Below are 25,613 nucleotides of genomic sequence, written 5' to 3' on the forward strand. Positions count from 1 at the left end.
ATGGACCTTGTGTTAGTCGTGACTTATAGGTCCACGATGAGCCACACTCGATTATAGGCCAAGTGCTCTCGTGTAATAAGTGCGGATACACTTCATATCGTTGAGTCTCTTTTGCGGCAACCACATGTTAACCTTATTTGATATCTCTTCCGATTGGCTATTACCATGAGTAGTATTGGTTAATATTCATAATTCATGCGTATCTCATTACTGAATGCTTTTATGTACAGACAGCTCACATAAGTGATAAATCATAACACTTCCCTATAAGTCTTACAATAACGTTTTTTTTCCTGTATGCAAAGGGTCGACATGATCAGCCCCTCAGTTACTCTGTCACCACCACGGAACACAAAAATCACCTGAAATTCCATCAAAATCCGGCATATTTTCATTTTTAAATATTTTAATTCGTGTAACAGGAGGAAAACCTTACAGTTGCGCTATGAAACAATTGTTAGGAGACGGTAGAGAATGTGAACGGAGGCACAGTAAAAGGAATGAAAGTGGTTGCAGCTAAGGGCTTAAGGGACTGCAAAGAACCTTCAGTAATGCCTACAGTGCACCATGTGAGGCGCACTGATGGCACTACCTCCCTACGGGGATTGAGTTCTTAAGGGTACACTTACTCCATTGTAGCGTGATGTTCTTAGCTAACTAAGGCCAATAACCCCTGCTGTTGCCTACTGGTTATAAGCCAAGGTCATCCGCCAGGCGTCCAAAGTTAAGCCAAGGAGACAAAGCACTTAATCCCTTAATCCTATCCATCATCCCGCTGTCAGTTATTTTGGCGGTCATCCTGAGAAAGGCCATGATCTTTTATTGTGGATCTGGTCTTTTGCCTTAAGAAGTGTCAATCTACAAAGCAGCAGGTGCTTGCACCATGAGCTTGGGGCCACAACTCCAAGTATAGTACTACAATCACCCGGGCCATCTGAACTTATTACTCACTGCGAGTTAGAGATTGCCATTTCCTGAAGGTATTTATGTAACATACCCCTTGACTTAAATGGTTACAAAACGGATAAAGAAAAAGCACGCAGCAATATAGTATAAAGAAATATATATACAGTAATCGCTTGTTCAACAAAGCTTCCGCCTCATTCAACTTGACAGAACTAATTCAGAAAGCGCTGAAATGGAGTTTGCGTAACAGCTTCTCATATCTGGAATGCTTGTTTAATTTTTATATAATTTCCAAACTACAATTTAAAGATTTCCTTCTTGGTTTCGAAGTTCCCATATTTCCGCAACCGCTCGTTCTTGTAGTTATTCGGCAGTTATAAGGTAATCGTTGTGAGGTGGTAGATGGTCGTTTGAATATCCCAAAACAAGAGTGAACGGTCGGCTGAGGAAGTTTTTTTTTTTTTGTGGCGATGAATACAACCTTCTTTGTTTTTGCATCTTTATGTGTAAAGGAAATCTATTCAGTGGTCTGTATTAAGTTTATGTAAAAAAAATGAATGTTGCGAGTGAAGAGATGAATAGATCAGGCAGTCGTTAGAATCCTAGTAACAAGGTAAATATATGTTCATTTCCGATTTGTTGTGGACTTTTTATCTATTATTTAGTAGTAGTAGCAGTAGCTGTAGTATTCGTTGTAATAGCATTCTCGTCGTTTAGTTTATTGTATATGGTCGTTAGCGATAAATGTACAGTACAAGTTCACACTCAAAAGAATATTTCCTCTTTTCAAAAGTTGAAGTTCCGATACGAAGCTATATTTACGTTTTGCTTACACGACAATACACATTTGTGTCCTTTAACATTCGTAATTCATAATTGAAGCACGCGATGAGACGGTAAGCCTACTGTCTGCCACTCCCAAGCATTCATATTTAACTGCACCTGGAGTCTTCTCCCCCAGTGACATGCCTTCCTTCACTTGTACGTGTGCGTGCGCGCGCGTGCGTACATTCCATTGTTGTTGCAGACGGAAGTTTACAGAGGGGAAACTACACCGTTGTAGCCTATCTCTTGCGCTTGGCTTTACGGAAATCAGCTTGACGGGCGTTTGGTGAATTTTGTCATTTTTATTTTCCTTGTTCCATGTGCGTTAGTCGTTCGCTTTACAGTGTATGTGTGAGTGAATGCTTGTTTATAATTATATAAATAAGTATGCATGTGTGTATGGATAGAGAAGCCTAGAACTTGTATGAGACCATGTTCCCAAGATAGATATTAAACAAAAAAAAAAACGCAATACTGTGCAAATGACGTTTGAAGAACGGAAACCAATGCGTTGTTTCTCACTCTTGAGTCGTATACGCAAAAATGATGACAATTCCCGCCTTTATTAAATTTTTAATAAATTCTAATACTCACTGAGAGTTGTGAAGATAAGGTTTTCTGAGGAGTCGCTGCGAAATGAGAACGATAATACTTTGCCATATGGGAGTGAAGTTACACAGTTGCGTCAGGCATGATAAGAGAAGTCAGCTGTACGTACCATTTTTATCCAAATATATATTGTTTCCCATATGAGACCGTCCATTGCTGTGGCGTTCGAGATGGCTTGATACCAAACCACTCCAATTCAGTTAGCTATATCTCGTACAAGGGTTTCTTGCGCCCAGTTGGCCTTCTGTACCAGAAATTGGTGGATGGCGTTTTTTCAACTTAATGACGTGCATGTCTACCATTTTCTTCGTTTTGATTAACAATGCGATGCCATTAAATTAAGCGGGAAGAGTTTAAACAAATCTATAAATGTATAAAACCATCTTCTATGCATAGTGATAAATTGCTTGCTCAATAGAACATTTTCTCAGTTTCAAGGAGAAGTCCGTTTGACCCCCGGAAAACAACAAAGGCTTTTTTGGCCCCCTGCAATGTGGCCGGATTGCAAATCAAATGTTAAATATGCCATACCATACATATTGATCATCGTTGAATTATCATTTGCTTACCACTGAACGAAAAGTCTGTTTATCGAAACATCTTTTATTTGCCCCATGCAATATTTCTGGATTGCAATCAAATGTCCAAATATGGCCATTTTCCATGCATAGTGATCAACTTCTTGCAAATAGACAGCATTTTTCTTAGTGTGAAGGAAAAGTCTGTTTGACCCCAAGAAAATACCCAAGGCTAGAGCCTTTCCATTCGGGTATTTTTTGACCCCCTGCAACACGGCCGGATTGCAATCATATGTCCAAATATGGCCATTTTCCATGCATAGTGATCAATTGCTTGCAGATACACTATTTTTCTCAGTTTCAAGTAAAAGTCCATTTGACTCCCACAAAATACCCAAGGCTTTTTCGCCCCCTGCAATATTTCTGGATTGCAATCAAATGTCCAAGTATGGCTATTTTCCATGAACAGTGATCAATCGCTTGCAAATAGACAGCATTTTTCTTAGTCTGAAGGAAAAGTCCATTTGACCCCCAGCAAACACCCTTACTATTCGGGCCTTTTTTGCACCCCTACAATATGGCCTTGGTTTTAGCAACAAATGTCCAAATATGGCCATTTTCCATGCATAGTGATGAAAATGTTGACAAGAGACAGCATTTATTTTTCCTCTCTCACTCTCACACACACACACACATATATATATATATATAGATAATATATATAAATATATGTATATATATATATAATATATATATATATATATATATATATATATATATTATATATAATAATATATATAATATATATATATATATATATATATATATATATATATATATATGCTAATTGAATAACCTAACGAGAATTATGGCAGAGACCAAAAGAACTTACCAAAAGTGTTTGTACCTGAAAGTATGTTGAAATTACACAAAAGCGCACTGTGCCCTCGATTTCAATTCTAAAGCCCTGTCCTTCTCATGATATCGTAAAAGACTAAAAGAAACGAAGATTAGTATTTACCTCTGGTACATAAACGTCCAGGTAGAGGCAATCTTCATTCCCCAATACTTGTAGAGATCCGGTCATGTAGGACAGAATGTCTATCTGAGGACAAATCGGGCTGGGAGCCGATCCATTCCATTTACCCTGACCATGGCCCAGGAGGCATTGGACTCTGAAGAAAGAGGAAATATGAAAAATTTAATGAACAGAAAAACCATCAATGAACACCGTTACCTTTCAAACCTGAAGTTACCGGACCAGGTTTTATAAAGGGCCAGAGATATATTGTGAAATCGTCCCAGGCTATATTGGCTTTCCCTCTGATTTACAACTGCTATTATTATCACTATTATTCAGAAGATGAACCCTATTCATATGGAACAAGCCCACAGGGGCCACTGACCTGAAATTCAAGCTTCCAAAATATATGGTGTTCAATTAGGAAGAAGTAAGAGTAAAGGGACATACAGAAAGAAATCTCACTTATTAAAAAACAAAAAATAAATGAACTGCTATGAAAAGTTTGCTAACAAGCTCCTCTCTTTTGATAAGAAGAAGAAGAAGAAGAACAGGGAGGAAGTGACGAAACGAACAACAACAACAAAACCTACCAACCAAGCCTCCACAAAACCGAAGTCTCCGAATCGAAAAAACAAAAGGATGCCCTTGAATGCATAATAATGCGTCCCCTCAGCCGTGCTGGTTCTTGGTGCTTCGATGGAGCCCTGTTCGAGGTCTACTTTCCAAACATCTTCCGAGGCCGAAGCCTGTCCACTGAAGAGCAATGGGGAGCCCAGCGCCAGTAAAAACACAAATTTCATGTGCAGTCTCATCCTGTTGGAAAAATCAATCATAATAATAATAAGAGTCTAGCATTGACAAAGAAAATATCAATTAACTGTGGAAAACACAAAAGGAATTAGGTTTGAATTAGAAGAAATCGTCACACTTAGCCAACGGGAAATAAGTAAAATATTCAATGTATAGCATCCTCAGGAGAGCTATATAAACTAAGGTATATGTATACTTCATATATATATATATATATATATATATATATATATATATATATATATATATATATATATATATATATATATATATATATATATATTCTTTCTATATTTATCTCTCTCTCTCTCTCTCTATATATATATATACACCATACCTATATTAAAACATGGATGCCTAACTGTTGTACTTGATCAACCAGTCCAAAATCTTTAGCTCCTCTATAATAAATAACGACATAAAAACACACTACATAAAGCTGAATGCTTTCCTTTTCTGATTCTGTGAACGAAGATTTGTCTTTGTATTTGACTAACAATTAATACATACTGAAAAAGTAGCAGCAGAAGCAAATTTGATACCAGTCGTAGAACTAAAGGTTAAAATTTGTCGAGAATTTGAGACTTACTGTTTCTGTGCGTGCGCGCACGCACTTTTAACAAACAAACACAAACACCCGTAGCGGAATTTTTAAGGGATAATTTCTGGTGATGTCCGTGGTGATGACTGAATCAATATCATAACACTCTTGGAATTTATGGTACACAATGCCATTACTATTTCTCAAGTTGCGTTGCCGACCGTTTGTGGATTTAGGCAGGTGCAGGATATTTCATATTTTAGCCCAGTTCCCAACTCCTTTGATAAAATTTCTTATAACACTTTCCGTCTCATAGGTACAATTAAGAACAGACAAGGTTCCTCAACTTCTTAGAAGATACAGTATATCGCCACCTCTGGCAACCTACAATAACTCTATTACTGAAGACGACTGTCTGTCTAGCCATAGAGAGAGAGAGAGAGAGAGAGAGAGAGAGAGAGAGAGAGAGAGAGAGAGAGAGATGAGTAATGTTCATTTATCAAACTGTCACATTTATCCTTCAAGAAAAATGAAGACATAGTGACCAGTCTCACGGTCTAATAAACACCTAAATAAGCAGCCATCCCCCCCGCCTTCTTTTTTTCATCATAACTGTCCCCGAGACTGCAAGGTCTTCCTGAAGGTCATCCTCATTAGCAGTGGAACTTGACATAAACAAAAAAAATCAAATAAAAAGAATTCTGTATCGCTGAGAACACCTCACTTCACTCCAAGAAAGCAAATGTTAAGTTTTAAATACTGAAGTAGACTTGGAAAATACTAAAAGGACAGAGATAAGCGAGGTACATATTAGTTTTAAAAAATATTAAGTATATATTTAAAATCTGAATTTAACACCAGGCGTTAACAAAATTTAACAATGAAAGAAGAATTTAAATAGAAAGCTTTGAAATTTTGCAAAGTTATTGAATTGAAAGGAAGCATTAATCACAAATATAATTGCTACGTCCATTAAAATGAACATAGGTCCGTCGTTTACATAAAAAAATGTATATTACAGGGGGACATGCCCAGTTTTAAGTAACAGCGATCAAAGTTATAATCCAGCGCACTTTTTCTTAAGCCATACGACGTCAAATGAACACAAAATCCTGAGTCATACCTATTATCTTGAAAATGTAACAAATAAAGCTCTCTCTCTCTGTCTACCAAAAGGATAATTCTCATCAAAGCTTAGTGAACACGCGCCCCAACCTTTCTCTCAGCTACGATCAAAAGTCCTACATTTTAATGTCATAGATATTGTGTTGAACAGTGAACACTCAGCCGATATAACTTTGATCCTTTTAGATTTCAAAAGCAGGTTAGTTTCTGCCTATCCTCTAATGGTACGCTTTCCTGAGTGCTTTCCTAAATTGGCCTCTATTTACGGAAGGTATATCTTAGTTTAACCAGACCACTGAGCTGGTTAACAGCTCTCCACTTCCGTTCATCAGCCGCAATGCCGTTTTTGAAGGAAACCGGACTTCGGAAATTTTTGAGTGTGTGAGAGTAAAAATAAAACTGATAAAATTTGGGTAATGGCGATACGCTGAATTATTATTATTATATATTTGAAATAAAACGTTGTTTCAACTGCATTCAGCTTGTACAAAGTCTTCTCTATTTTACTTATTGTATTCTTCACATCGGCAGGTAGATGATATAGCAAATTCCAGGAGCACCTGGAAAGACAATGCTGTCATTATTTATAGATTAACTCTTACGTTCCTACGAACAAGAAACCTGTCATTTATAGACAGTATGAATAAAATACAAAGGTTCACAAATAAAGCGGGGAGGGAGAGGGGTGGGGGTCAAGGTTAGCCGAAAATTGGACGGGCTGAATAGTCATTGGTCCCTTGCAACGCTGGAATAAAAAGCTTTATAATTAGCTAGGGCAGTTATGCACGAATGTTTACGCACACTTGCAAGCAGATACATACACTACGTATGTATGTATGTATATATATACAAATGCATTTATACATATATATATATATATATATATATATAATATACATATACATATATATATTATATATATATATATATATATATATATATATATATATATATATATATATATATATTATATGTGTTTAATGCTTCCTTCAATTCAATAACTTTGCAAAATTTCAAAGCTTTCTATTTAAATTCTTTCAGTGTTAAATTATGTTAACGCCTGGGGTTAAATTCAGATTTTGAATATATATATGTATATATATTTGTAAACCACCATTGTTACTCCACCTATCTTCACAGTTCGAGTCTGCGTAAATATTCACCCAAACAACTGCCTGAGTACTCTAACGCCAGTGACCTTTCTCGCTAAGCATCGATTTCCTTTAAACGGAGGCAGTTACCTTGGACCGCCTTGCGAACAACTCTCTGACGGCGTCACCAAGTGCAGCAACTAACTACAATTCTTAGAATCATTCGCACAAAAGTACCGAGAAGAAAAAGTGATAATCTTTCTGCTACTTCCCTCCAAAGCCAACCATTTTGAAACGGGAGCCGCTTGAAATATAGGTCGGAAAACGTTAGGTGCTACCATTGAAATATCCACGTTGTTTACTTGAACGAAGAAACATTATTTCTGTCAGCAATTTCTTTGCAAAGAATGTGAAGGCAATTAATTATAATAAAGAGGTTTGAACTGAAAGGATATTCAACATCCTACCGGACTGATTCCTGACGCATTTTCGAAATTTTTAACCCTCTGTACGCTTCTTGGACATATTCTTACTTCACTTCTTTTTCGCAACATATTTTTTACTTGTTATTATAGAAAAATGGCCCTTTTCAATCCAGAATTCTATTTCATAAAAGATATTTCATAGGATATCTTACCCGAAAACGATACAAACATGGGTAAAATATAGTGCTCTGGCAAACAGTGTATACACATGTGTACACACAAGCTGATATACACATATGTACACACAAACTGATACATACATACATACATACATAATATATATATATATACAGTATATACATATACTGTGTATATATACATATATATATATACACACACACACATATATATATATATATAATATATATATATATATATATATATATATATATATATATATAGATAGATAGATAGATAGATAGATAGATAGATATAGATATACTGTATATGTCATAGGTGATAAAAGAGAACCAACCTTGCCTTCCTGGACTGGACTCTGCCTTCCCTCTCTTGGCGACTACTCCGCTCCGAGTGGTCAACGGTGCCCCTGAAAGAAGCCGCCTAGGAATTTCTGCGCCGTTGTTATTCAGAACATTACGTAAGACACACTTGCGTGCTATGTGCTCATGAGTCATTCCTTCCATATGAATAAGCAAAAAAAAAAAAAAAAAAAAGAAACACTCGCCCTATCTTTCTGCAGATCAATAGGAATGTTGATGTGCATTATGGTTACTCAGCCCAAGTTCCGAAAACTTAGTGCGACTTGACTGGCAATGGAGTTGAAATTATCTTGAGGGCAAACTTACTAACTGTCACGTTCATTTCCTTCAGTTGATGAACTGTCACTTTTGTACTGTTCGGCAAACATTCTGGTAAAAGAAAAAGAAATAAAGAGTAATTACGAAAACTTCAAAGAATAATACTTGTGTTGCAATCTTGGTTATCTCGATTTTTTTTATCGAAAGGAGGTAAAAAGCAAATAAGATAACGAAGGCCAGATAAAAAGAGGTCAATAACGTGCTTATCTTTGCTGTTTAACAAAGATATAGATGAAATTGCTTATATCAACTACCAATCGTAAAATTAAAAGTATTTTTAAAACATATACGCACCCAGAGTGTTTCTACTGAAATACCTCTTTTATGCGTTGTATACACAATATATAAATATATATTTAATACTGTATATATATATATAATATATATATATATATATTATATATATATATATATATATATATATATATATATATATATATATATATATATATATATATATATATATATAGCTTAATGATAAATAATATTGCCAAGACCAGGAAGAACATTCTTTATTGTACAAGCTTTCCCGGTATAAACCTCATCATCAGGCTGAAAAAACCGACAAGGATGAGAATCAATAAATTACAATAAAATGAATTGTCATAATAAATCTTCAGCAAAAATACTAACAGAAATATATAAAATGAACAAGTAAATACAAACTAAAAAGGGTGAGACGTAAAATAACGAAAAATTAAAAACACAAACATAAAAATATGAAAAATAAAACTAAAGTGAAATGTCAACAAACTACCACTCACAAAGTAAAATATTTAACGACCTAATTGAGTACCTACTATGAAATTACACGATAACTAGTTGAATACCAGAAGAGTTGTTGTTCAATTTCGGCTTCATCTTTTTAATTGTCAGCGACTCTGAAATTAAAAGGTCCAGTCTATTTGAACAAAAAGACAGTACCCGAAAATCCAGGTCAGTGAAAGGATGGTCCTGTGCTAAACTGTGTTCTCTAATGGCAGAAAAATTGGTTTGGAAAGGAAACCTAGTTCTAATAGAAAGACCTCTGTGTCCCAAAATTCTGTGTCTGAGCCAGCGGGAACTGGATCCCACGTATCGCAGACCACACTGCGAACAAGTGAACAAGTAAACGACACAGGAATTTAGGTCCGCAGGCAGAGTAGGCTTCTCTCTCAAAAGTGATCTTATTGTAAAAGGATTACAGAAAACAAACCGGAAACTGATTTGAGGAAACAATGCTTAAGTATTTCTTGTAATTTTTTTCCGGATTATATAACTGCTACTATGACCAAGGTAAGGCAATTTAATGTACTTTACATCTTTACTAGCAGTACTGTACACCGGTCTGGGACAAAACTTTTCATTTAAAAAAATTTTCAGAACTTTGTAAAATACAAAAATGGGATATGAGTTTTCAGAAAATAATTCTGGAGGAAAACCATATCTTGATGAAATAAATTAAATCACAACAAACATTGTAGGCTCTATTTATCAAAGTGCGTATTGAGTTCATCTTATACAACTTTGGCGAAAAACTGAGGTAATTCAATCCCAAGCCAGTAAAACTACTTTTCCTATAAACAGAGGTCTCAAATTTGCCACTATTTCTGTATACCTGTACATCTAAAAATGACAACTTATTATCCTGTTCCGTCTCACAAGTAAAAAGAAATGTTAGGGTGACGAGAATGAAAATATTCAAAAAACAAATCAACATGTGATAATTCCTTAAACACAAGGGAAAGTATCATCTACATGCCTACAGTAATACAAAGTTTTGAAAGCACTAGGGCATTCAGACATCCAAATCCTTTCACAATAACCCATGATGCAATCCGCATATACAAGTCAAGGAATTTCCCATAGCTACTCCATCTATTTGATTATATAATTTAACATCAAAAGTAAAAATGCCATCAGCAGTTGCTAAATGTAATAATTTTGCAAGTCTATTTTATTAAGTCCAAACACTGATAAATCGTTATCACAAATATTACCAAGAATAATGTCAGGTTGTTTCTTTTAGTGGGATATTGGTGAAAAAAGAGGTTACATCGAAACTAGCCATTACAACATCTTGGTTAAAATTGAAAGAGCATAATTCTTTAACAAATTTGGAAGAATTACAGATGTTAAATTCACTTAAAGTTAAAGGGTTTAAAACTGGAACTAAAAACTTAGACAGGTTATAACTAAAAGTACCAATTGAGGAAATAATAGGTCTTAAAGGGTTTCCTATTTTATGTACCTTAGGTAGACCGTACACATAACCAGGCTTAGACCCTGAAGCAAATAAAGAGCTATATGTAGCTTCCCCAATCAAATTATTTTCTGAAAACTCATATCCCATTTTTGTATTTTACAAAGTTCTGAAATATTTTTAAATGAAAAGTTTTGTCCCAGACAAGTGTACAGTACTGCTAGTAAAGATGTAAAGTCACATTAAATTGCCTTACCTTGGTCATAGTAGCTATATGGTCCGAAAAAGTTACAAGAAATACTTAAGCATTGTTCCCCTCAAATCAGTTTCCGGTTTTGTTTTCTGTAATCCTTTTACAATAAGATCACTTTTGAGAGAAGCCTACTCTGCCTGTGGACCTTAATTCCTGTGTCGTTTACTTGTTCACTTGTTCGCAGTGTGGTCTGCGATACGTGGGATCAGTTCCCGCTGGCTCAGACACAGAATTTTGGAACACAGAGGTCTTTCTATTAGAACTAGGTTTTCCCTTTCCAAACCACCCTTTTCTGCCATTAGAGAACACAGTTTAGCACCGGACCATCCTTTCACTGACCTGGATTTTCGGGTACTGTCTTTTTGTTCGAATAGACTGGACAAATAGACTGGACCTTTTAATTTCAGAGTCGCTGACTATTAAAAAGATGAAGCCGGAATTGAACAGCAACTCGTCTGGTATTCAACTAGTTATCGTGTAATTTCATAGTAGGTACTCAATTGGGTCGTTAAATATTTTACTTTGTGAGTGGTAGTTTGTTGATTATTTCACCTTAGTTTTATTTTCATATTTTTATGTTTGTGTTTAATTTTCGTTATTTTACGTCTCACCCTTTTAGTTTGTATTCACTTGTTCCTTTTATATATTTCGTTAGTATTTTTTGCTGAAGATTTATTATGACAATTCATTTTATTGTAATTTTATTGATTCTCATCCTTGTCAGTTTTTTCAGCCTGATGATGAGTTTATAAAAAGCTTGGCTACAATAAGAATGTTCTTCTCAAATTAGTTTCGGTTTGTTTCATTAATCTAAGATTTTCAAGTAATATCAATTACCGAGACTATATATATATATATATATATATATATACTGTATTTATATATATATATATATATATATATATATATACGTGGGATATATAATATAGTTCCCGCTATTATATATATATATATATTATATATATATATATACTGTATAATATATATAACTAGGTATATAAATTAGGTCTAGTGTAGACCCAAGTACTGGACATTAACAGGATATAATTAATCTTAGATGCCCTGTGTAACCCAGAGTGACATGGAAATGTGGCATCGTTTTTATGACATTCTTTCTTCAATAATAAACATCAATTTGTAACTGTGAGCTGCGTGCAAAAATCTTCCTGTTTACTATTATAATAGATTTGTAATACTTATACTTGATTAATGATTTGTATATATATTATTATGTATAACTGCTACGATATGTATTATATATATATATATATACATATATATATATATATATATATATATATATATATGTTTTTATATATATATATATATATATATAAATAATATAATATATATATATATATATATATATATATATATATATATATATATATATATATATATATATATATATATATATATATATATATATACTGTATATATATAATATGTGTGTGTGTTCTGCTACGATCCGGTATTTTTAAACCATATTTCTGTTCACTTTTTCTTTGCTTCTTGTTATCGATGTTTTTTTTACAGCTCTGAAATCTGCGCTATTCAGGCGTTTCTTTCCATTTCGGTTAGTAAGTATACCGTATTACCATCAGCTAAAATTATTCCGTAGAGGACTAATTTCCCTTAATATTTTTCCTCACGCTTGTGTATGACGTATATAAGTATAGATTGTTTTCATATCGGCCACTGTTTTTCTTTTTTTTGCTTTAAATTTTCATCATAAAACGCATATGGACAAAGCCAGTAGACTATAAACCCAAGAGGGCTCCAAAGAGAGAGATGGTATATAAATAAATATGAAGGAACCAGGCCTGTGCCGAGGTGGGGGTTGGGGGGGTCGAACGACCACCCCAAAATTTCTGGAAGTCCATATTTTCTGGGACTATCCTTTTCATTGAACTGTTCTTATAAAGTAATAAATAACAATCTTTCAACTTTCAACATTATAAGTAAAATTCTGTATACCAAAGTCAGTACTTTGAATAACATCTAATCGGGTAGAAGGGCATAGACCGCATGCCCAAGTTTTCTTCTTAATATAGCTAAAGATAACATTTTCAAGCATTTCATCTTGTATATACCTATATATGCAATGACATATACAGAAGAAAAGGTCCAGTTTTGGGAAAAACGACCCCCCCATAAAAAAAAACTCTGGGTACGGGCCTGGGAACAGAAAATAAAACCGTTACACCTGAATTCGGGAGACGTCAGCAGAAAGTAGTCATCTGAATTCTGGTGTATTAGTTTCATCTTTTCCATTCTCTCTTAGGAAATATGTCGTTGGCAATTCAAGAAATTCTGACCGAATTCACCACGCTGTAAAACTCGCAGGTGTCAAGTCCTGTACTTTGGACTAAGTTACTCTCTGTTGACATTATAATTATTCTGATGGAATTCTCTTGCACTAAAACTCAGCTGCCTAAAGGTCCTAATATTATAGCCAATATTTTATTAATCAAGATAAATTTCATATCAACTTTTATAATTGCACGAGTATGTGTCACTCAAAGTTTCAGTAATCAAACTTCATTTTGATCAGCTTCCTTTGTTTATGCGAAACGTAACACTCGTGAGTGTACGTATGATTCACTAAAGCTAAACTCCACATGTAATCAACTATGATTCAGCTGTCGATTGATGATTCAGACTACGGAATCCCACCGGCAAGTCTTGCGTTTATGCGCTCGAGTGTGATTCACATCTATTTAGGTAACCTTGCGTCGCGATGACTATGGTCATCGACGCTGCATGCGTAATTCACTTACCGTGACGTTTAATGCGTAGGCTTATACCAGTGTTTTTGTGTTCACCATCATTAATTAAAAGCGATTGTTTTTAGAGGTTCTTTAATAATGGGTTGTAATTTATTTGGGGATATGAATCTTTTTAGAAAATTTGTTTTACTCTTGTGATTAAAGATTTTTCTCGCGAAATTAGATTAAAAATCTGTACAAAATCCTGGTTGTTACAATGTACTGTATAGCATTCGACGCTCAGTGAGCGATGTGATCGGAATAACAAAATGCATCTTTTTTCTGCCATCTTGAAAATAGAAAAGCGTTCTCATCGATCTCTTTGAAAAAAAAAAAGAATAAAATTCATTAGATTCAATGTGACGCAAGTCCTAAGCTTATTTTTTTCATGCAGGCAAAATAAGATTTATGTTAACGGAAAAACTGCTCTCAGTGTTGTTGAAAGTTTTGACCAAAAGTTTCTTTTTATTCTTCTTCTTTTTCCGGCTCATAAAAGACTTGCACTACGCCACAGCAAGTCCCAGTCAAGTGCTGAGCTTTCACTTCAGTGAAGGAGCAACGGTCTGACGTCATAAGTATTGATGGAAGTTCTGGAACGGCGCCTTTTTCCCAGAAAACGTCGAAAATCTTTGAACCTTGCGCGTTGCACGGAAATCGCCGGAGCTCTGAAGCTTGTTCGGGGTGTCTCATCTTTGGGTTATTGGGAACTTGGTATTTGGAAGGTTTAACTTTATATTTGGAGGGTCTCAATATGATATTTAGGGGGTTCAAACGTGATAATTGGGATGTTCAAACTTTTAGTTTGTAAGGTTCACACGAGACACCTAGAAGGTTAAATAATAATATTTAAGATCGACAGTGATATTTACAAGGTTCAAACTTGTTATTTGGAGGGTTCAAACGAGATATTTAGAGGGTCCAATAGTGATATTTAGAAGGTTCAATCTTGTGTGGAGGGTTCAAACGATATATTTAGAGGTTCAAACTTGATGTTTAGAAGGTTCTAACTTGATATTTGGGCAGTTCAGGTTTGTTATTCGGTTTCAAAATAGATGTTTGAAGGGTTCAAACTTTATATTTGGAAGATTCAAACATGAGGCTTGACAGATTCAAACCTGAGAATTGGAAGGTTCAAACTTGAGACTCTGGTGGTTCAAACTTGACGTTTAAATGATTCAAACTTGTCGTTTAAAAGGTTCAAAATTGATGATTAAAAGGTTCAAACCTGATAATTGGAGGGTTCAAAATTGATATTTGGAGGATTCAAACTATATTTGGAGGGCTCAAACTTGATATTTAGAGGGTTCAAACTTCATAAAGAGGAATTTTAAACTTGATATTTAGAGGGTTCAAACTTGATATTTAGAGAGTTCAAACTTTACATTTAGAGGATTACCACTTGATATTTTGAAGGTTCAAATCTGTTATTTGGGAGGTTCAAACCACGCACGTTGGAGTATCGTTCTGCTGTTTTCAGAAACCACGCAAACAGATTGAAAGGGAGATAGAGAGCGTCGCGATGATGCTCTACCATTTACCGTGTTTACATCTTTAGTTTCTCTCTCTCTCTCTTTTTCGACAAGTAGGAAATGGTATGCTCCTATTGACCTAGGCCAGTGAAATGGATACCTGATTGTCAGTCCGGTGTTGCGGGCTGCAGCTGGTGAGAGAGAGAGAACAACGGATGCGAGTGATCAGTACTCCCTCAATATGTGTAAGGGCCTCGACGAGGTAATACTCACTGTGGCGGGGTAAATACAACTCATAAAATATCCGAAGGATATTCTCAATCATATATATACTGTATATATATATATATATATTATATATATATATATATATATATATATATATATATATATATATATATATATATATATATATATATATTTGTTTGACGTTGGCTTATAACCACAGTATCGCCTCAATTTTAATCCAGTCCAGCGTGATTTCATTAGCAACCTCAATCAGTCACGGGGATGACTTCCGTACTTTTCCCTCCGGTTAAAGAAGAGATAAATCTCTTAGCCAGTTTTCGTTGTCGAGGGCTTAATTTTGGCGGTAAGCGTCGCTATAACGATTCGTTCGTCCTGTCATGACATTGGGAGTGCGAGTCTGAGCCGGTGATGCGTGTGGCGGTTGATAACCGAGGATTGTGTGCGTGTGTGTGTGTGTTTGTGTGTGAGTTCCATCCTCGGTCTACTCTAAAGAGACCGTGGTGAGAGCGTCAGGCTCAGGCGGGCTTGTGCGTTAGTAAGTAACCTCGGCGTGCACAGTATCTTCTTGCTGCTAAGCAAGTACGCGCTGGTATACATCGCGGTTGGAGGTACCAGTGCGTTATTTTTAAACTGCGTGAAAAGGGGAGGGATGAATAACAAGATTGGCAGGCTGCTCTTTGGGAGAGTAATTTAACGAAAACGTGGCGAGTACTGTTTGCCACCCTGTTTTGAGGTCTAAGTAATAACCGCTGTGTGGATTTGACGCACGGTTTTGAGGCAGTATTTGTTTTTATTTATTCTAGTCATAAGTCCAACGTGCACCTCCTACGGTGTTGTGACTTAACGTTCTTTTCGGTTTTTATTTTTCTTCTTTGCCATAACAGCTGAAAGTCTTAAACACGAGGCTCTCGGTGATCGTATCGCAAACCACGAATGACCAAAATAAGATTTTTAGGTATGCTTTGAAACATTTGGTAAAGCTATAATTGCATTAACCATGAAGGAAAATATCTCACAGGACCAAAAATGTTTTAGTAAGAGAAAGAACTTAATATAAATCATGATTATCACACACACACACACACACAGAGAGAGAGAGAGAGTTAGTTTAGTTTGCATTTTCCCTCATTCTCCCACTTATTCACTTCACTCATTCTCGAGACACCGCAGAGTGCGTTGGTGTCGTTTTGTGGGAAGAGAGAGAGAGAGAGAGCAGTTCATCTTTTTTCAAGCGGGTGAATGATTTTCAGCGAAACCGGTACATTTGTTCGAGGCTGCCTGTTTGTACAGAAGCTAGACGCAGCCCAAATGGCCTACAATCACGCCAGTGAGTTAGGTACATGACTGTTACAATGCTAAGGACCCGGTACTTTCTCCTAATAACTGTCGTCATCCTCTTTGTCCATGAGTATTGAGTTATTAGAATGCCATTAGAATGAATTGTTATTAGTTAATTTATTATCTTATGATGTACTCTGTACTAGACCATTTTTCTATCCCACCAATTTGTTGTTTTACATTCCATTTCGTTCAAGCAGTCTCCATCAGCCTATTACTCTTGGTTCTGTTTATCTAAAATAATGTCATATTAACCTTTAATATGACTACTTTCTACTTGCAAGTCTTCTCTCACTCTCAACAAACGTGAATTTTTTTCTTTTTTCATTTCAACATTGAACTTTTTCAAGGAATAATTATTCCCAAAATCAGTCCTTCTCAGAACACATCTCTAAAAGATATCTCCAGTCTCACAACCCAGCTACTCCAAACTTTCCAACAACTACCTCTTTAAGCCACCCAACCCTACATTAGACTGTCCAGAAAACGGCCAGAAGGGTTTTTGCATTTACACACACACATCTGTCTATCTATCTATCTATCTATCTATCTATGTGTATATGTATATATATATATATATACGAGGGTAAGTCAAAAAGTTCCAGGAAAAATTCAATATACTCTTTATTTAAGGAAATTCAAACATCATTTTTCTACATATCTACCATCTAACTCTATACACCTTTTCAAGGCGCTGTTTCCCACCTCTGCAACCCTTCTTTGTAGAAATTTGGGGCCTTTCTATTAAACCATGTTGAAACTGCATGTTTAGTAGCATCCAAAGATTCAAACTGGACTCTTAAGTGTTCCTTGAGTTTTGGGGAACAGGAAAAAATCTGAAGGAGCAAGATCAGGACTATAAGGGCAGGATGTGGAAGAGTTTTAAATTTCCGGCAGGACTTCTCTTGCAACCCTTGATGAATGTGCTGGAGCGTTATCATGATGGAACAAAATTCTGCGGTGCAACTTTCTCGACGTTTTTAGCCAATGCACTTCTAGTTTTTGCAAAACACCTTTGTAGTAGTTCCCGGATTGTTTTTTTTTTTTTGTCCTTCAAGAAATCAATCAAAAAATCATCCTTTGGAGTCCCAAAACACTGTTTTTCTGGGCAGATCTACTTTGAACTTCACTGGTGCAGCTGAACCTCTTGGTAACCATTGCTTTGATTGAATTTACTTTCTGGGTCATATTGATGGATCCAAGTTTCATCTCCAGTAACAATCCGGTCAAAAACTCTGATTCATTTGATTCAATCTTCGTTAAAACTGCAAGAGAAAGTATTCTTTGATGCAGTTGGTCTTCAGCACCCAACGTTTGAAAGTTTACTCAAACCAAGATTTTCATTTAAAATTGAAAATGCGGAACCATGGGAGATCCCAGTTTTATTAGCTATCATATCGATAGTAATCCGACGATCTTCATCCACTAGATTCTGCACCAAAGCCACACTTCTTTCATTTTTGCAGTCGATGGTCTTCCCTCTCTTGGGTTGTCTTTGAGGTCCTCCCGACCATCCTTAAATCGCTTTATCCAGTCATAAACAACTGATTTAGATGGAGAAGAATCTCCATAAAATTGTTACAAAGCTTCAATAATTTTTCCTGGTTTCCAATCAAGCTTGGTCAGGAACTTGATGTTAGCTCATCTCAAAATTTTTATTTTCCATGGGTTCAAGAAGTTACTTTTCTGAAGCAGATGTTAACACCACGGTAGCAAGAGGATGACTGAGGTAACAAGTCTATATGGATCACTACATCACAGATAATTGTTTACCAAGTATTTGGTTGTTTCATTCCTGTGTAAATACATCATTCAACAATTTTTCCTGGAACTTTTGACTTACCCTCGTATATATATATATATATATATATATATATATATATATATATATATATATATATATATATATATATATATATATATATATATATATATATATATATATATATATATATATTCAGTATGCAGAAAGTACACATAATAAGGCAAGATGAAAACAGTAAAGGCTTTGTAGTATGAATCTCTCTCTTTCTCATTGTTGTGCTTTCTCATACTTTTCAAACAGTACCATTCTGTTCTGTGGAAGCCTGCTAACATGGTCGTGTCTCTTGGTTTACTCCGGAATGATGTGTTGCTCATTTCGGTGGCTTCTTGGGCCTAACTTGACCATTTACCGTCTGAAACAGGCGCCAAATTATTATTGTTATTATTTAGAATGAGTTTACATTGTAATGGAAGACGCTAGTAGCTAGGAGTTTATAAGGCAAATCTCTAGTGTACAGAACATCCATACGTGACAAAGAAATTAAAAGAAAGGAACACACACACACACACACACACACACACACACACACACACACATATATATATATATATATATATATATATATATATATATATATATATATATATATATATATATATATATATATATCTACTGTTCACTTTTAACCACATACGTATGTGATTGTGATACCACAATGCCCTCTTAACTTATCGATTTTTTTTTTTACTTTTTGGGTATGCTTGTCACTACAAAGCCTTAGTTCCAAATGCAAGAATATGAAGTAATTCTGATATCCGGAGCAGGTTTCGAACCAGCAATTACTGTAGATATTTTGACACTGGATACGGTTTCGAATCCTGCTACGGACATCAGAATTACTTCATGCGTTTGCATTGGGAGCTAAAAGACAAACGATTACACACACACACACACACACACACACACACATATATATATATATATATATATATATATATATATATATATATATATATATATATATATATATATATATATATATATATGCTTATAGATTTGGTATCTTTTTCAAATGAATGGATCTTTTTTATCGTTAAAGCGCCAATGTCTTTAAATGGAGAGCCAATATTACATCTGATCGACGATTTTTGACCTTGAGTCCCAGAGGCGAGTGGTTGACCGAAGGATTTCCCGGTTAACCGAAGATCATAAATTAACCCTAAACCCTTTCCTTCAAAGGCCGTTAAAGACGACACTTCATCGAGATACGTAGAGATTAATAAAGATCTGGGACTTAACCAAAGGGTTGATAATCTTGGTGGCCTCGGATTTATAAAGATCTCTGACTTAACGAAAGGGTGTCTCTAATTTCGGTGGGCTCGGTCTAGATTGCGTATGCAAACTCAGCGTGAGCCTTATTTAACACATTACAGAAGACCACAGTCTTTTGGTACTCAATATAGCCGTTTTAAGATTACGTTCTTTTACGGTGGATAACATTCTTCAAAGAAAGCGAGAACTGTAAACAAATAACTAACGCGAATGAATTACATAAGGATAATTCTGATTGATTTTACCGTGTCCAGTACTCAGCTTCTTTCTCTCTTTCTACGCCCTCCCGTGCCGTGTCGTCTCGTCCGTTGAAAACATGAACCCTCAAGTTTTCTACCGTCCTGGAACGAAACTTTCTCTCTCTCTCTCTCTCTCTCTCTCTCTCTCTCTCTCTCTCTCTCTCATCCAGAACAATTTGTAGTAACTGGTTTTAATTGCAATGCAAGATTTTAAACATTGCGTATTTTAGTTCTGTTCACATCATATCAGTTGTCTTTAAACGATCACATAATAGTAATGCCCTCAGGAATCGTTTACCGTGTCGTATCAGTCATGGTTACCGCAGTCGATCTTTCCCTTGAAGGAGGAGTAGGGTACGAACACAGCCTCTGAGTGAGAGAGAGAGAGAGAGAGAGAGAGAGAGAGAGAGAGAGAGAGAGAGAGATGTGTGCGATTGATTACGAAATGTACTTTAACCATAGGAATACAGTCATCTTTATTACTCACTATGCAGAGGTTACCTGAGGACTGATTTTGGCGCGTCCTGAGAAATATGACATTTCATCACTTTAAGAAGAGGAAAACGCTGTTCCTCTCCTGCAAGACTCGTGCAACAAAATGCAACGGGAGTTTATTATCGGTGTTCCATTTTTAAGGTCGTGACTCACATCATCTTAATTGATGGTCTCATATAATCATTATCAGTCTAGCATATGTATAGCACAAATCTGTTCATATTGAAGTTGCATTATTATAATTATATTCCTGTTGTTTAGTAACTTTTAATTCAAGTTATCTTATAGAAACAAAGAACAGTTTTTGGCAAGTTATCTCACGAGGGATTCGCAGTCATTTGCTAAACAACCATATGCCTAGAGACATCGATAACTGGTATCTTAAGACATTAATGGTTAGATATGACAAGTTAAACAAAAAGTGAGTTAAGCTGAGAACATTGTTCATCACTGATTCATTACTGAATAGATATATAGCATTGAAGTTTGTTAATTTAATTATTCATTTTGCTGTGGAACAACCGTTTATTTTTTTTAGGAAATCTCTGTATTATCGTCACTGTTACCCTTGCGGCTCTTTTCATGATTTTTAATTGGGTGCCACGGTCACGGTGCCACCGCTGTAATCGCACCGTTACAGAAGAAATATATTCAGTTCGAGAACCGGATATCCCTTGTAAAATTACGTAAGTACTGTGCCCTTCTTGCCCGGAGTCGAACGGGATTTATAAGCATATATTAAGAGATTCCGACTTACTCCCTAAGGTTTATTAAAGGTTCAGTACTTCATAATCACGTTTTTGGTCTTTTCCATCTCTTTTTCGTTATACGAAATTTAGGGCTATTCTTTGAAATGTAGAAAAATGACGAAATCTCCTCACGTGATCATGGCGTCATACCAACCTTTCCAAATACCAGCCGCACTGCAGAAGTCAATAATAGAGGGATATTAGAAACATGTTGTACGTTGCAACATTCTACACACAACTCAGATTGTTGCGAAGCTAATGTGAAGTCACAGCTCTTGATGATTTCGTATGAAAGTTGTTGAATCAATTAATTGATTTAAAATTGACGAAATTAATCCCTGGTCATTTGTCGCTATTTACAACATTTACTTTAAATCATTTTTACTATAATTACTTAGTTTATCGTAAAGTAACAGAGTGCACAAGAGGTAAAATGCCAGTTGTTGAAATATTTGGTTGACGGGAGTTTAAATGGTAAACCTGTCGACGGCAAAGGAAGCATCGTACTTTACATGCAAATGGCGCCATTGAGCCGAGGATATTTATTGAACTCTAATATTCGTTACGCGTCATCTCATTATTTGTTTCACATTAGCGATTTATATAGAATATCAAACAACTATTAGATCATTAACATAACTGAGAATCAGCATAGTGAAGGTTTTTGGCACTCAAAATGCGGTAAAGTTTGTAAGGCAGAGCCAACTCATAGCTCTTACGTTTACGGGATCCCCCGTTCCGCACGGAATTTTTATTTACATAATTTTGGAGGCAAGTTGGCTTTAGACTAGCAAAAAAGATTAATATTTATTTATTATAATAGTATTATACTTAATAGTTACAATTACAAAAGCTAATATGATTCTCCATGTAACGATATGATAAAATATATATCTTGCGGAGGGCGGGTGTTTTCCGGCGGTAATAGCCATCCCGCCCAATCAGACAATGCGGGTTACAGAGGGTCTGCGCATGACGTCACAACCCGCGCATCGGAGTCAACAGTAAGTCTATCGTCCTTCTGCTGTGTAATTTCCAAACAGCTTTTCCCTAAAAATGTGTTAAAAATTATAGGAGGGGAGCCTGGACATTTTATAAGAATTTTAAAGCAATTAGATATGATTTGTGGGTGTACGCGCTTATTTTTATAATTAATCACTGAGAAAAAAATCCTAGATAGAAGATGATTCAGTAACTCCACTGGTGTGTATTGTGAACTGGTGCGACTTGGACCTTCGCAGGAGTTTTTAGTGAAATTTGCGTGATTTAATAGTTACTTTGGAGCCCAAAGTATACCAGCCACTTGATCAGAGGTGTGTAACGATATGTGCTATGTGTGTGTACGGTAAAAGTTGGGGAAACATGCAAGTGGCCCCGAAAAATTGGGTAATAAGTGAGAAGGAGGGTGTAGGGGGTGTCATGGCGGCTCTTGTCACGTGGTAGACCGGCACAGCACATCCGGGCTCGTCCCGCATCAGTATGGCCCATGATGCCGAATCGTCTGGTCGTGTTCCCGCCTGTGTGTGATGTTTGCTGATCTAACTTGAATGAGTTAAATTCCAAGACCTTAATGTCATGATGAAATGATGCATATTCTATTAAAAACACAGTAAATATATTATGATCTAAGTTGGGAAAAGTTTTGTAAGAATATATATCGTTGCTTGTTGCCGAATTTTTTTTCTAAGCCCCCGGATTAAGGTTACTGCACCTTTATAGCTTAGGGTAAGACAATCGTAAACCTGCTTGATTATTCCTGATATATAAAGGGAAATGTTTGTTTCGAAAACGGAAACTCGAAAATATCTTGTGTAATCGTGTATAGTCTTAGAGGTTTTCCTTGGGATCTTTTGCTTACAGTATGTTTCCAGGCGCTTGTTGTAATATAGGGTTTATTTACATTTTCTTCATTAATCCTAAGAAAAATCCTCTCTTAATCCTCAGTTGTGACTAGATTAAGACGTTCTATGATTCGATTAGCTTTCAATATCATGTCATACCTCAGCTGGGTTTCAAGTAAATAGCCGATTTCTGTAAGCTAACCTTCGTTAATTGGTTATTAAGGTAATCCAAATTTAATGGAAGGTTAACGGACAGGAGGAGATTAGGGAAGGCCAAGGTGAAATGGAATTTGAGATACGGTCACGGCGAACGCGCCAAAGAACAAAGTAGTGTTGCCTGACGTACGTAGAAAACACCAGTCTGCGGGGAATATTGTAGTATGTGTAAATGTCAGCTTTATCATCCTTCTAATCCCAGTAAACCAGTGTTTGCAATGTCACACCTTCCTACGTTTATTTTATTAGAAGGAAACCGCGGGAAGTTTAACACTTCCCTTTGCATCATTTTACCGCGTATTCGAGAAAATTCACGTACTTCCGTGTGTAATTTAAATTAGTCAGTGGTGCGGTTTCGTTATTTGTAGATTTCAGTTCTAGCACAGGTCAATTAAAATTAAAAGCGTCCTTTGGTAACTTTAAGCAGTAGGAATACTTTGTGGTGAGACGGACACAACACACCGTCTGTGTTGTAAAAGCCGACTAGGCAACATAGGCCTATGGATTGCATCATCAAATTATTGAAACGGCGGCAAACCTTCATGTATGAATTCTTTAGACAGTTGAGTTAATGCAAGCTGGCATTAAGTTAGATGTGATTCTGACTGGGATTTTATTATTTTAGTGCCACTTTTTTATTCGAAGGCTGCAAAGACTTTTTGTAGTGAAGTGTCACCAAACTTCAGTTCCGGTGGGCATTTAATGCAGGATGCTGATTAGGGTGGAGGGAACCTGTTTCGTGTTGAACAAGGATGAATCTAGCACACAGGTAGTGAAGAGGAATGTGTACTTTTATCCTTGAACACTGACAAGCATCAATCATAGTAGTTAGACTATCGTTGTTGTCTTTAATAGTGCAGATAGTGTATGCATTCAATTTTCTTTGCTGATATTTGTAGATAAACAGATCAGTATTAAGTTGGCAGTTTGTAGGAAAGTTGCCCATTTTGTGACTACTGTAATTGCATATTTATCATGAGGATTGACTTTTCGTTGAAGCACTGTACTTGTATGCCTGAAATAATGCATTTCCAAGACCTTGTTATAGTGTGGTTTTTAATGTCGAATTTGAGAGTTGTAAGTAGGCTTGAAATATTACATTAAAACGACATTTGTGGAACGCTTTTAACACAGCCACATCAGAAACTTTCGCACATTTAATCCAGGTTTTTACTTTGGAATTTTACTTTTTTGTGTTGAGCAGTTCTCTTGTACATTTGTCGGGATTTTTTTAAACCTGACATTTAGGAAGAACATCGACATATCCAAAGGATAATTTAATTTATTACGTATCATATGTACATTTGGCAGTATTGTTTACACAAGCCAAGCTGGGAAGTAATACACTAGAAAATAATTATAGTACTTGAAGGATGAACTATGCAACAAATAAAATGATCAAAGCAACAAAATTATGAATCAGAGTATTTGCTGCCTGTTCAAACTTATGAACTTATGAAATTTCAATGTTTACATCATCAGGCAGACCATTCCACAATTTAATCACAGATGGAACTAAATTTCCACATATCTGTAGAGCACAGTCAGATTACATTAATGTGCTGTAAGTATAGTAGTTATTAAGAGGTTTAAGATTTAATTCTAGTTGTCCCCCCAGACCCCTCATGGCTGTTTAATTTTTTTTTCAGTCCTTGATCTAAAATAGGTTTATTTCATAAGGATATTTGTTCATTTTAATTATAAGCATCCAGGTTTAGTGCTGCTGAAAGCATTACATACATGAGGTTTCATACTTGCGTAATGCTAATGGAATGGCAGTAATGTCCTTTTGCAGACTTAATCATTCTTGAAGTGGTTGTTTCCTTCTTTCAAGCAGGTTGGGAATTATGAGGCAGACTTGCTGTCTTCCATAAGGATTAATTTACATAAGGACTACCACTCCCATCCTTGATGTCTCCACCTCCAGAAATAGTGTTTTAAGGTTTTAGGCAGACTCATCATTAT

General features: G+C 35.7%; 1 protein-coding gene and 1 long non-coding RNA gene across 2 annotated transcripts in view; one reads left to right on the forward strand and one right to left on the reverse strand.

Annotated features, from left to right (window-relative positions):
• Positions 1 to 4,521: 4,521 nt before the first annotated feature.
• On the reverse strand, positions 4,522 to 9,655 carry LOC136833887 (uncharacterized). Its single transcript, XR_010851614.1, has 3 exons — positions 9,553 to 9,655; positions 8,410 to 8,803; positions 4,522 to 4,695 (listed from the first exon to the last, which is right to left on the reverse strand). It is a non-coding gene; the product is annotated as an uncharacterized lncRNA (long non-coding RNA).
• A 13,112-nt stretch (positions 9,656 to 22,767) lies between these two features.
• Positions 22,768 to 25,613, forward strand: part of LOC136833686 (KAT8 regulatory NSL complex subunit 1-like) — a 281,243-nt gene continuing 278,397 nt past the window's right edge. The window contains 1 exon segment of the mRNA XM_067095876.1: positions 22,768 to 22,904. The gene's annotated coding sequence lies outside the window, so the exon portion shown is untranslated.

The sequence above is a fragment of the Macrobrachium rosenbergii genome, chromosome 52 (assembly GCF_040412425.1).
Source record: "Macrobrachium rosenbergii isolate ZJJX-2024 chromosome 52, ASM4041242v1, whole genome shotgun sequence".
NCBI lineage: Eukaryota > Metazoa > Arthropoda > Malacostraca > Decapoda > Palaemonidae > Macrobrachium > Macrobrachium rosenbergii.